This window comes from Zea mays, chromosome 4 (genome assembly GCF_902167145.1).
Source record: "Zea mays cultivar B73 chromosome 4, Zm-B73-REFERENCE-NAM-5.0, whole genome shotgun sequence".
Lineage (NCBI taxonomy): Eukaryota > Viridiplantae > Streptophyta > Magnoliopsida > Poales > Poaceae > Zea > Zea mays.
Genome location: NC_050099.1, coordinates 130,457,649 through 130,471,376, shown reverse-complemented (window position 1 = coordinate 130,471,376; position 13,728 = coordinate 130,457,649). Strand labels below are relative to the sequence as shown.

At 43.1% G+C, this 13,728-nt stretch overlaps 1 long non-coding RNA gene and 1 pseudogene across 3 annotated transcripts; one reads left to right on the top strand and one right to left on the bottom strand.

Annotated features, from left to right (window-relative positions):
- Positions 1–2,441: 2,441 nt before the first annotated feature.
- LOC103653673 (uncharacterized) lies at positions 2,442–11,188 on the top strand. Of its 3 annotated transcripts, none has more exons than XR_004857815.1 (6): positions 2,442–2,984; positions 4,168–6,617; positions 6,756–6,845; positions 6,966–6,990; positions 7,075–7,149; positions 10,824–11,188. It is a non-coding gene; the product is annotated as an uncharacterized lncRNA (long non-coding RNA). The 3 variants fall into 3 exon arrangements; XR_004857816.1 differs by having other exon boundaries at positions 10,775–11,188; XR_004857817.1 differs by having other exon boundaries at positions 5,178–6,617; positions 6,966–7,149; positions 10,775–11,188.
- LOC109946037 (pentatricopeptide repeat-containing protein At4g14820-like) lies at positions 7,168–10,776 on the bottom strand (annotated as a pseudogene).
- Positions 11,189–13,728: the final 2,540 nt, after the last annotated feature.

Sequence of the window (13,728 nt, the reverse complement as noted above, 5' to 3'; positions counted from 1 at the left end):
TTTAAGGATCTTCATTTTTCTCATATGAGGAGAACATCCTTTTCTCCCCTGTCATGTGGTTTGTGCACCCGCTATCAATTATCCAACTTGACCCACCGGATGCATAAACCTACAAAACAATTTTAGGCCTTGTTCTTAGGTACCCAAACGGTCTTGGGTCCTATGACATTAGAAACAAGCACCTTGGGTACCCAAACACAATTCTTGGGACTCTTGTGTTTGCCCCCAAACATATTTGGCAACTACTTTGTCTGGTTTGTTAGTTAACACATAAGATGCATCAAAAGTCTTAAATGAAATGTTATGCTCATTTGATGCATTTGCAATTTTCTTTTTAGGCATTTTGATATGAGTTGAATGCCTAGAGCTAGAAGCCTTATTACTATACATATAAGCATGATGAGAAATAGTATGAGGTTTTCTAGCATGAATTCTCCTAATCTTATGCTCAAGACAGTTTTTAGGATATAAAATGTAACCCTCTCTATCCTGAACCATGGGAGCCTTACCCTTAACAAAATTAGATAGTTTGTTCTTAGAGCATTAAGTTTGATGTTGCTTTAGCTCCCTTATTGGAAGCCAATGCCATCCTTAATGCCAGGGCGTCTCCCATTATAGAGCATGCTTCGAGCAAATTTAAAGTTTTCATTTTCTAACTCATGCTCGACAATTTTAGCATTTAATGTAGCTATGTGATCATTTTGTTCTTTAATCATGGCAAGGTGATCACCAATAGCTTCAATATTAACATCTCTACATCTAGTACAAATAGTGACATGCTCAACAGTAGATGTAGGGGGTTTGCAAACATTCAATTTTTCAATCTTAGCAGTCAAATTATCATTCTCAATTCTAACACAAGAGATTGAATCATTGCACATACTAAGCTCTTTAGATAGATTTTCACATTTTTCTACCTCTAGAGCATAAGCATTTTTCACTTTAACAAATTTCTTATTTTCCTTAACGAGCAAGTCCTCTTGGCATTCCAAGAGATCATCCTTCTTGTTAAAGGATTCTATCAATTCATTTAAGTTTTTCTTTTGATCCTAAGTAAGGTTAGCAAAAAGAGAAGTTAAATCATCATTGTCATCACTAGAGCTACCCTCATCATCAGATGTAGTATATTTGGGGGTATCTCTAGAATGTACCTTCTTCTTATTGTCGTTCTTAGCCATGAGGCATTTGTGGCCGACGTTGGGGAAGAGAAGGCCCTTGTTGATGATGATGTTGGCGGCGTCCTCGTCGGCGGAAGAGTCGGTGGAGCTCTCATCAGAATCCCATTCCCGCCCCATGTGTGCTTCGCCACTCTTGTTCTTGTAGTATCTCTTCTTCTCCATCTTCTTCTTCCCTTTCTTGTCGTTGTCCCTGTCACTGTCACTCGTATATGGACATTTTGCTATAAAGTGACCAGACTTACCACACCTATAGCACACCCTCTTGGAACGGGGCTTGTAGTCCTTCTCCTTCCTTTGTTTGAGAATTTGTCGAAAGCTCTTAATGATAAGATGTAAAGCCCTAAAACTGGGTAGAAAAAAATATAAATAAACAAATAAACAAATATATTTAAGATAGTGTTTTGAGAATTGTTGAATCCCATGGAAAATTCAATTGGATCTTTTCTTCTCATAATCAATTAATGGTACTAAATTAATTAAGCAACCAATAAATAAATAAAGAAAAGTGCATCTCTCACTAATGGCTTTGTTGTGAGGTATTTTATTGAACACATAAATTTGACCTCAAAGTATAAAATGAAAATATAGAATAGAAAATGAGAAAGGAAAAATGTTTATGGACCCATTTATTTCCCCATAAATAATGACAAGGGAAATAATAGATAATATTAATTCAGATAATAGAAGCATAATCTATGAGACTATGATTTGATATTTGAAAGATGGAATTTTATTACACTCTTGCATATGAACTTTAAACTTGAATTGAAATGGGGAGCAAAACTTTGGAGAAAGAGACGAGAATACCATATATAATAAAGGAAGTACATATATATCTATACAAAATAAAGACATATTCTTTATGTCATAAGATTTTAATTTTGTGCATTGATATATGTGCAAGTCACAACCAAATTTAAATTTGAAATTCGAAATAAAAAATGAGAAAAGAAAAGGAAAAAAATAGAAAAGAAAAAGGAAATAGGAAACACCCGCGCTTAGCCAATTCGGCCTGTAAGGCCCATTTACCTCAGCCCGCTCGCCACCCCCACGCACACACCGTTTCTTCGCCTCAATCACCTCCGCGTGGGCCCAACTTGTTGGCCTCGCCCCCGGTGCGGCGGTGCCGCACACACGTCTGTATCACTTGCGCGTGGGGCCTTGGGCTTAGCCTCTCAACCACCGCATGATCACACTACCATGTGGGCCCGGGTGAGCGCGCCTTCATCCTCGCGGTTGCCAACGGCGCGGAATCCGCACGAGCTCAACGACCTCCGTGGGCGCTGACCCATTCCCGTCCACAGGGGAGGGAGAAGAACTCGCGCGAGCTGTAGCCATCCCATCGCCATCGGGGGTGGTTGGACCTTATTCCTTGCGCCACGAGTCGCCTCCATTGAAGCCGCGCTCAACGGCTTCCGCGCATGCCGCGGCCTGCTAACCGCTTGGGCTCCGGGTTCATAAGGGGGCAGGTGGGTTCCCAGACCACGACCTCATCCACTCCGAGCCTCAACCACAATCACCGCCAGGGCCGGCCACCGTTGCTTCCTCGCCGCCACTTTCTAATCGCGTCCGCCATTAACGAAGCACAGAGAGATTTGAGAGTTGCCGCTGCTCGGGCGCTTTACCGGCGTCGCGGTCCCGAGTCTGGCATGTGGGCGGGCATGTCACTTGGACCTCCTGCGGCGGATCTGGGCAATCCCGTGTGGAGTCATCGGCCAGGGCAAGACGAAATCGCCCGCCGGAATCGTACCCCCGCCGCGCGGCCGCCATTCAACGTGGGCAGGAGCTTTGGCGCTAGCAATGAAGGTGAGACCCCTCCATTTAGTTCGCGTTGCCTTCCTTCGCGTATGGCACTACTTCGTATTGGGTTTCGTGCGCTGGTTGCCGCTCAGGGCTGTGGCTGGCCATGGCTCCGCCGTGGCTTGACGCTGGCGTCCACACTGCTGACCCGGGGAAGTAGAGAGGAATGGGGGATCCGTGTGAGCCATAGGATGTAAATTGTGCGGCTAGGATTAGAGCTTGGGTAATGTTTCGGTGTGGGGTGCATCTGGTCGTAGATCCAAGATCCGGTGGCCGTGATCGGTTATGGGTTAAGATGTGATCTGCTGCGTCAGCTAGAGATCGGACGGCCGTAGTCCTTGCGTACCCCTTCGCCGACCCATTCTTGCTAAAGAGTCCCTGCGATTAATAGAAATCAACCCGCAATCCGTAGAGGGTGCATCCTGAGTCTTGGAAATATTTACAAAGTGGCCCTGGCTTTCCCAGAAATTGGTGCACAGACCCGAGGTCATGGAAAATCATATAATTAATTATAGAAATCGATTTTTGTGCAAAAATAAATCCCAGAAACTTATTTAATTCATAGAAAATTCATTCTAGCTCCAAATCAATCCATTTCAATTGCTATAATTTTATAATATTATTGTTTATCAATTAGTACCACTTTTTTGACATGAATATTACATTAAAATTTATATCCTATTTAATCTTGTACAAAACACATAGAATCTTTAGAAATTCATAACTTACAATCTATAACTCTGATTTGATCCGTTTGATCCGTTCAAATTGCGTTAGTCCCTATAAATATTTACTATGCAATAACAATATTTATTATACCATGTCACATTCTTTTATAATTAGATCTTTATTTAACTTATGTTGGTTAGTCTTGTTAATCTGCCTATCATTATAATCTACTAGAATATCATCTATGGTCAATTTATAACTTAGATTAAAGTTGAGATAATTATTTATAGAATAACCTCTTATATGATTTGTATTAACCGATTTATAATATAGTTTAATATTTTAATCACGTGGACTTAACCATATATCATAACTCCTTAACCATGACTCCGATCTTAGTAGTTCTCGATCCCACGATCTTGTAGCTTCGCGTAGATCATTATTATTCAGTTTGTACTTATGTTTGGTGTGATGTTAATTTTATCTATACTATGTTTGTTTGTATTGCTACGACGAGCAGTGCGGTCACGAGGATCCGAAGAATCACCCTGGTAACTAGAATCTCAAGTGCTAGGCAAGCTGTGCCCTGTACCACTTTTGTTACCCAATAATGTTCCTTATTATCACTTATTCATGCATAGGTTTAATTTTGATGGGACCCAATAGGTCACCCTAGACTATTTATCTTTTTACCTTGTGTACTCCTGAATCATTGAGTACTTCTGCTATTGCTTTACACGGTTTTTGGTTAATATTTCATTATATCCATGTTCCTATTATTATGTTATGTTATTTAATGTTCATGATAAGATCATTATGTTAATGGGAACATGGAGAACCACCCGGGAAAACAGTGTTACGACAAGGGTAGTATGGGATGCCCTTGGCTGATTAACTAGGAAAGCTAGTGGATGACTACCTTACCCGAAAGGGGCAAGGGCAGTAGGGGAGTGGTCAGTGTAGGGAGGTCCTTGGGTTGATTTTGCTGCGATGGCGGTCAGGCGAGGGATCCCTGCATTGGAGCTTTCTATAAACTGTAGCGGGTTTTCTGAAGCTACTGGAACTTTGTAAAGGCCTCGTAGTGTTACCCTGTTTCGCTTCCTTGGTAGAGGTGTATGGGATTTATGACCCCTTGGCAGATGGGTAACATGACTTGTGGGTAAAGATGTGCAACCTCTACAGAGTGTAAAACTGGTATACTAGCCGTGCTCACGGTCATGAGCAGCTCGGACACTTACAAGATTAATCTATGTAACTTAAATTCAATTTGTCATATGCATTGCATGAGATTTATTATTAATTTTGTTCTATTATTTATTATGGTTTGGTATTTACTTACATTTAGTAACTGCTAATAAAATTTGACCAACTTATTAAAAGCAATGCTCAGCTTTAACCTTTATTTTGTTGATTAGCCTTACACTTCACATGAACTCCCACCTTTGGTGAGTTCATGCACATTATTCCCCACAACTTGTTGAGCGATGAACATGTGTGAGCTCACCCTTGCTGTCTCACACCCCCCCATAGGAGAAGAACAGGTGGCTCAAGAGGAGCCACTCAGCGAGGAGTTCGATTCGATATAGGTGGCGTCTCCCAGTTGACTTTCTGGCGCCAAGGATGGATTTTAGATCCTGTTATATTTATCTTTTATTTTGTAAGACTTCCTCTATGTAATAAGTACTCTGATTATATTGTGACATTTATCTCTATACACTCTGTTATTATATGTGTTGTCTTCTTTGGCGCATGTATGAGATGCACCAAGCTTTGTCCCTTAAAACCAGTGTTACAGAAGTGGTATCAGAGGAATATTGACTGTAGGACGAAACCTTGATAGAAATGGACATAACCATTATCTACTTACCTTAATCTGATTCTTTCTATACTTTTCTTGATCGTGTCTCACCTTCTACTGTTCTACTCTGATTAACCTTACCTTTGTAACTCTGATTCTTTTCTAAACTTATCTTAATTTTTTCTCATCTATTTCCAATTTACTCTGATTATTCTTACCTGTTCTTTTCTAAAAGACAAATGTGGATTTCACACTTTGAAATCATGTGCCTAAAGTGACCTTTAGGAATATGAGACCTACTCTTAGGAACAAAAACAAAACTATTGTTATAGGTAACTATACGCTTGAGTGCTTGTTCTTATGATATTTGTTTGATTTGGATCTTTGATTGAGTGTGATTAGTTGTGGAGTAATGTCCACAATTACATCTGCATATACGTATAGGCATAAATCTCTACAACTATTAAGAACCAAATGTAGACTGCCCCCGCCTCTACGTCCGCCCGCCCGCCCGCAATCCCGCTGCGGCCGCCCGCAACCCCGCACGCCGCCAACCCCGCCGCGACCAATCCCACCCGCACGCCGCCCGCACCTCAAGCACCACGAATCCCGCGTCTTCCCCGCCGCGGAACCCGCCTCCACCCACACCCCGCCTGCGGAGCCGCTCCCCACCTCCGCCCGCCCGCCCGTCCGACCTCCGGAAACCACGCCACGCTTCCAACCGCCTCCTCAAACCACGCCGCAAACCCCGCCGCACACAGCTTCGCCTCCACCGCACACACTATGCGCGCTCCTTCCCCGCTCTCTTCTCGTCGCGCTCCTTCCCCTGCCTGCCTCGCGGTGCCGCGGCCTCCGGAGTCCAGACCACGCGCACGCGGGGACCGCGCCTCCACGTCGCGAGGCCACCGCTCATGAGGTCGCCCCCTCCCCCCTAGCCGACCCCCAAAATATTGTTTTCGGAGGACCCCGCCGAGCCCAAGGTCCTGACCCACGAGGAGATGCTGATGCTGCTCACGGGACCCTAGGTGCGCTCGGTCGCGGGAGCGGTCCCACGGCGGTTTCGATGACCCTGGAGAGGCGCCGGAAGAGAGCACCCATATATTTTGCAGTCGCCACTGCCACACGCGAGGAGACGAAGCAAGAAGGCGCGCAGGTGCGGCGACGGTGCTCAGGTGCGTGGAAGGATACAATTTGGGGCTGGTTGGATCTCCGCGCCTACTCTGGTCTTGTGGCGGAACTATGGTTCCTCTTTTTCCTTGTGATAGTTTGACGGTGCTCTTGGTTAAGCTATTCTGCGGTTGTTGTTGCAGGCTCTGGGCTGGTGGCGTCGCCGGCAAGCGCAAGAAGGCTGTCATGAGCGGCAAGCCCAAGCGTCCGCCCTCTGCCTTCTTCATCTTCATGTGAGTTCTCGCTGCCTCGATGAGTCATTTACTCAGATCTCTAGATCTATTCTCTATTTTTGTTAAGAGTCTATGGATTCCCGATTATTGAACGTGTTGTGGCGTTTGTTTGCTTTTCAGGTCTGAATTCAGGCAGGAGTATCAGGTTCAATACCCTGGCAACAAGAGCGTTGTGGCTGTTAGTCACCTTGCACTCTGCTCTCCCTTTATTTTTTTGGTGCGTTTGCAGATGTCTTCTTTGTTCGTGTTGGTGGATCAGGTGAGCAAGGCAGCAGGGGGAAAGTGGCATGCTATGTCAGATTAAGTAAGTAGATCTCTCGAATACCCAGATCGACTTTGTGTTTTGGATTTAGATTTATCTATTGTGTGTCTCCTTTGTCGTTATTTTTTAGCTCAAAATGGGTGTTTATGCACAATGTTGAGGTTTATTTGGTTGGGTAGGGCACCTAACCAAATTGAAGGATATAGTTTGGGGTTCGAGCAATGACTTTGTTCCTAAAATTCAGTCATGCTAATTTTGAATTTTGTTGTTCTACACGCACTGATAGTAACTTCTTTTGAAATTTGGGGATCAATCTGTGAAGAGGGCTTTAGGTTATGTTATTCTGGTTTTCTATGTAAACTTACCACACCTTTTGAAATTCACTCTCAACCTAAAATGGGGTTTGAAAATGGAAAACTAAGTCATTTTTAGGCTTTAGAATTTACAAGTACACTTGGGATTTGGGCTGCCACCCATTTTTCTTATGTGTTCAATGGTTTGTTTCTATTTCTAAAGAAAACTAAATGGCAATTCCGAGGTCAAGTCTCTAAATTTGTTCAGACACTGATATTATGTCACTGAAATGTGGCTCAGAGTTATATAGCAGTGCAAAAAGAACTTTGCCCAAGCCAGCAAGTTTGTCAGATGGGCAATCATGTGTTAGTAAAACAATTTCTAAACGGATAAATGAGAGTCAACCTATTGCAGTAAACAATCCTTCCTGTATGTGTGTTTCTGGCCCCCGTAAGGGGTCTTTTGTATCGGGCCTTCTTTAGACCCTGGTTACTTTTTCTTCTTAATACAATAAGGCACAATTCTCCTGCGCGTTTTCGAGAAAAAAATACACTAATCAAAGGATGCTCTGCAAAGTGGAGAGCAAAAAAAATGTTATGAATAAAAACTGGTAAGTAAGACCTGCATTCACACTATGCAATCCAGAAAGCCAGAAAGGAGTAGCAATTCTCAAACAAATTGGTTACTCTTTGGCAATATGTGGCCCTATCCTGAATCACTTGGCAGAAAGAAAAACAAGTTTCCTACTATGCAGCAAAACTGCAAAACATATTCTCTCATATCCTCAACATCCATGCATCTTTAATTCACAACTTTTTGAAGGAAGATCTTGCCACTTTGTGGATGTTTTTCACCTCCAGCTACAAACTCATGAAAAGGCTCATTCAGTTCCATCCAACTCAAGCATGTTTCTTTTGAGACCCTGTGGAGTTTCATTACTCCCCTCACCTCCTGAGCATTGTTCAAGTTATCAGATTTCATGTATATCTTCAATAAAAGCACAGATGCTCCATCATGATTAGGATCCAACTGCAAAATTTTCTTGGCAGCAAAAGCGTCGAGCTTGAGATCACCATGCATCCAGCATGCTGCTAAAAGAGATCCCTAGATAGGCACATTGGGCTCTAAATGCATTGACTCTATGAGATTAACTGCTTCTTGCATAAGTTTAGCCCTTCTAGAAGATCCACCATACAACCATAGTGCTCATGCTTGGGTTCAATCCCGTATTGCTGAACCATCGAGCTAAACAATAAACGACCTTCATAAACTAGACCAACATGACAGCAAGCATAAAGTAAACTAAGAAATGTCACTTCATTGGGTTCAGCGCCTTCATCTTTCATTTGCTCAAACAAACGTAAGGAAGATTTCCCATCACCGTGCATAGCAAAGGCACTAATCATACTTGTCCAGGTGATAACATTCTTTAGAGGCATTTCATTGAAGACATTCAATGCAAGGTTAATACCCCCACATTTGGCGAACATATCAATAAGAGCATTGCAAATGTGCAGTACCTTATTCAACCCATTGTTCTTAATGAAGGCATGGATCCACTTGGCTTTATTGAGGGAACCTAAATTAGCACATGCAGATATGACACTTAACATGGTAACTTCATCAGACCTGATACCACACTCTTGCATACCATTGAACAGACTCAGTGCTTCGTTAGGTTGGTTACTATCAACATATCCTGATATCATGGCACTCCAAGATACCACATCCTTCTCTGGCATCCCATCAAATATAGAGCGAGCAATCTCGACTTTTCTATTCCTGGCGTACCTAGAAACCATGGCAGTTGATGAGACCAAGTCCTTCCTTGGCATTTCATTATATAACTTTTCTGCCATCTCCATGTTCGCACAACTAGCATACAAACTGATGAGAGCACTACTAATGTGAGCGCCGATAATCATGTCCGACACCAACATGTACGAGTGGATGGCTTTCCCGATTCTCAAATGCCTTATATGACCACAAGCTGGTAGAACAGTAGCAAGGATCAATTGGTCTGGAACAACTCCAGAATTTTTCATCTTAGCAAACAGAAGCAAAGCTTCTTTATAGTTCCGAGTCTGACAATAACTGCCAATTGACATCAAAGAGATCTATAACGGTTTGTAGTGAAAAAAATGCAGAGGACAAGTAGCATGCGGAATGGAGAATACAGAGTAGCAAATAGCAAATGAATTATTTGTAAATATGACTGCCTGCATTTCCAATTTTGACAAACAGTTCCGGAAACAAACATGTTGGCTCAAGCGTCCCGCGGTAGCTGATTTGTTTCTCTACGTCCAATTCTTGGAAAAGGCTACCTGCACTAATTCAGCATTGGGAAGTGTCGTGGGATGACACCTTAGATCCAATAGTACCTCTTATAAACTTTCAGACCTTCCCAATAAAAGATGGTTGAGTTTCATGGTAAACTTTTTATATACTACACTAAACAAGCTAACAGGCTAAGCTTAGCAGAAAATGTTCAATACGATCTGGCAAGCTGTTGTGTTTCTTAGTTATTCCAAGGTATTTTTAGGTTTGAGGAAATTGTGCATGAACCACTTATGCTGTTGTGCATAAATATAATAGCAAAATTGAAGGTATCAAACAAACTCAAACCAGTCAATAGATTAAATGTTCACATGTTAATAGAGAAGTCCTATTGTACAACAAATGTCCCCATGTAGTGTGTTCTTATCTACTATCGATGGTCAGTTTATTTACTGTCAACCAGATTTCAGAAAAATTATTTATGCAAGCTATCAAGGAACTTATAGCTACTGGTTCTTGTGTTTACCATGCTCTATAGTGTTGTTTCGAGTACTTTGTTGTACCTTTGTGAATATTGCTGCTAAAATTGCAGAGGTGCTTAGTAACCCTTGGCTGCAATTGTTAGCAAGAAATGATCCTCTACCAATAAGCCACATGTTTTAGAAACTTTTTCATACATGGCTGTGTGTAGGACTTGATAGCGTTTCTTTTTTACCTGAAGAGGGGATTTGTAGGATCTTATTTTTACAAGCTAGCTGTCAGTTTACGGTTTTACTATTCTCGTGGCATTGCTTTATACTCTGTTTCACTTTATAAGCTATTTTGGTATTTCTAGCACATACTTTTACTATGCACCTATGTATTCACGTTGTCTATATTCATAGCAAAATATATGTACCTAGAAAAGCCAAAACCACTTATAATTTCTGACGGATGGAGGAGAAACTAATCTTTTAAACTGAAGCATATGCATAGCTGAAAATAAATTATTGTTTGAAGCATAATTTTAGTTAAGAAAACTAACTTTTTGTGTGTACTGCTTATCTTACTCTATATCAAGGTGGACACCATTACATATTTGCACCTTTTCTTTTAGTTTGAACAGTTTGAATAACAAATATCTGAATTAAGAGAGGCTCTGGCAGACAAGCAAGACCCAACTCGCCACCACACGAATCCCCCTCGCCATCGAGCGAGGTGCTATAGGAGGAGCCCACGATCCTGCTCCTGCTCGACGCGGAGGCCAAGGCCCTGGCCTAGGCTGACGATGATGGTGCAGTCAAGGTGACGATGTTGTTTAATTAAGAATGTGTTGAAGTTTGGTCTTTTACAAGGAATGAAATTAAACTGTAGACTACTGCTTTTCGTATTCCTTTTGACTTTTCTTTGCAAATGTTGTTTAATTAGAAATAGTAGAATATTTCTGCTGAGAGCGGCAAAGACTGCTCAGTTTTCCTCGATTTCTAGAAATAAGGCGGCAATATAACAAAGAGTATTGTTCTGTTTGCTATGTTCTGGATTCGTGCTTTAAGTCTAGACATTGAACTATGAAAGGCGAGGACTGTTATTTGGCTCATATATTTCAAACCATTTCCAGAATTTGGTTTGGACTGAATTATTGAGATTCACTACAGTAAACGAAGAAAGTTCCGACGGTCCCTCTATCGCCGACGGCTTCCTACGAGGCCGTCGGATATTACCTTATGTCCGACGGCCAACAGGGGCTCTCGGAAATAAGACGTTATGTCCAACGGCTAGTTAAACGGCCGTCGGACATAAGCTTATGTCCGACGGCTAGTTACGAGGCCGTCGGACATAAGTTTTTTTAACACGCGGTACCGGTCCGGCGCGGTTCATTTTCACGCGCGCGCGCTCCTCGCTTTCTCTCTCTGCCCGCTCGCCGCCGCCGCCGGAGACGCTCGCCGCCGCCGCCGTCGAGGCCCGCCGCCCCGACACACGCCGCCCCGCCATCCGCCGCCCCGCCATCCGCCGCCCCGCCGCGGCCGTCGAGGCCCGCCGCCCCGACACCCGCCGCCCCGCCATCCGCCGCCCCGCCGCGGCCGCCCGCCGTCGACCGCCACGCCGAGCCCGCCGTCGACGCCCGCCCCGCCCGCCCGCCGTAAGGTATTTAGTATTAATCTATTATTAATATTATATTAATATTGTTTTGTAGTTTATTTTATTATATCCGAGGTCCTAAATTTAATTAGTGGTGTTTAGATAGTTGTAATTTTTAATTTCCGACGGTAATTATTATGCCCTCGGAATTAAGGTCAGTTTATATGATTTGTCATCCGTAATAATGTTATGTAGTGGTGTCTATATAATTTAAACTCTTAATTTCCGAGGGTAATTATTAATCCCTCGGAAATAAGGTTGTTTTATTTGATTTAGGGTCCCGTGAAATGTTTTTTTGTAGTGCTATTGTATTAGTTTGGTTAATTAGTGGCTATTGTATTAGTGTGATTAATTAGTAATCATAACTAATTAAGTTAACGAAACCTAGACGTCACCCGTTTCGGCCCAACACACCTTACATGTGACGCATGTGAGGTATGTTGGGCTGGAATTGTCCCTTTATTGGACAGCCTCGGGGTGACCGACAGAGTCCGTGTTTATGACAAAGGCATGTGCTCCTGCTTAGTTTCGGCAGCATAACCCCTGTGTTCTCCAATTGCACCATTTTTAGGCGTGCGATTGGAGAACAGCGGGGTTATGCTGCCGAAATTTCGCACGACCACATGTCTTGTCATAAACACGGCCTCGTCGGTCACTCCTGGGTGGGTTTAGGACCTATCCTTTCCTACAGATGTAGGGGCGTGATTTCTTCGTAAAAACGGATGGCCCGTGCATTACTTATCTAATTAAGTTAACGTCTCGTAGCTAGTATGGAGGAGAATCGTCGATGGATGTATGAAGGTTGGAAGAAAAGAGGTGCTCTATCAAGTGAGTGGGTGGCCAAGACTGATGCTTTTCTCGACCATGCTTTTGCTCGGTCAGAGACTGGAACCGATGTTAGGTGCCCTTGTAGCAAGTGTCGGAACATTAATTTCCTTGACAGGAGGACTATGTCGATACATATTTGCAAGAACGGTTATATGCCAGGCTATGAGGTGTGGGTGCACCACGGTGAGGACCCACCTCCTCGTATTGTATCGGAAGTTCAGTCACATGAAGAGGAGGACTACGATAGGATGGAAGAGATGCTTGACGATGTACGCCATGAGTTTCTAACCGTCGATTCGGAGAACCCCGGTCAACCCACCGAGTTTGAGGATCCAGCTACACCTGAGGTTCAGAAGTTCTTCGAGCTCCTTAAAGCTGCCGAAGAGCCGTTGCATGAACACACTAAAGTGACTGTCCTTGTATTTGTGACTCGACTTATGGCTATTAAGTCTAAGTTTGCATTCTCAAACAACTGTTACAAGGAACTTTTGAACTTGATCAGTGATGTACTTCCGGAGAATCACAAGATGCCAAAGGACATGTATCAGTCTAAAAAGCTGTTATCTGGCCTTGGTATGGACTACGAAAAAATCGATGTCTGTGAAAATAATTGTATGCTTTTCTGGAAGGAGACCGCAGGTGAGAAGAAGTGTACTATATGTGGTGAGCGTAGATTCGTTGAGGTTGAAAACGACGATGGTTTGACCGTGACTACGAAGATTGCACGTAAGCAGCTTCGTTACATGCCTCTCATACCTCGGTTGAAACGTTTGTTCATCTCCAAGAATACAGCCAGACACATGAGGTGGCACAAAGAAGGGGTACGTGAGAATCCAAATGTCATGGTGCACCCAGCTGATACAGATGCATGGAAAGCACTAGATGCTTTTGATTCCAGCTTTGCTGATGAAGTGCGGAATGTCCGCTTCGGTTTGGCAACAGATGGTTTCTCACCATTCAATCTAACTGCAACGTCATACTCATGTTGGCCCGTCTTTGCTGTTCCATACAACCTTCCACCAGCTCTTTGCATGAAATATGAATTTATTTTCTTGTGTCTTGTAATACCTGGTCCGGATCATCCTGGAACAAAGATCGATGTGA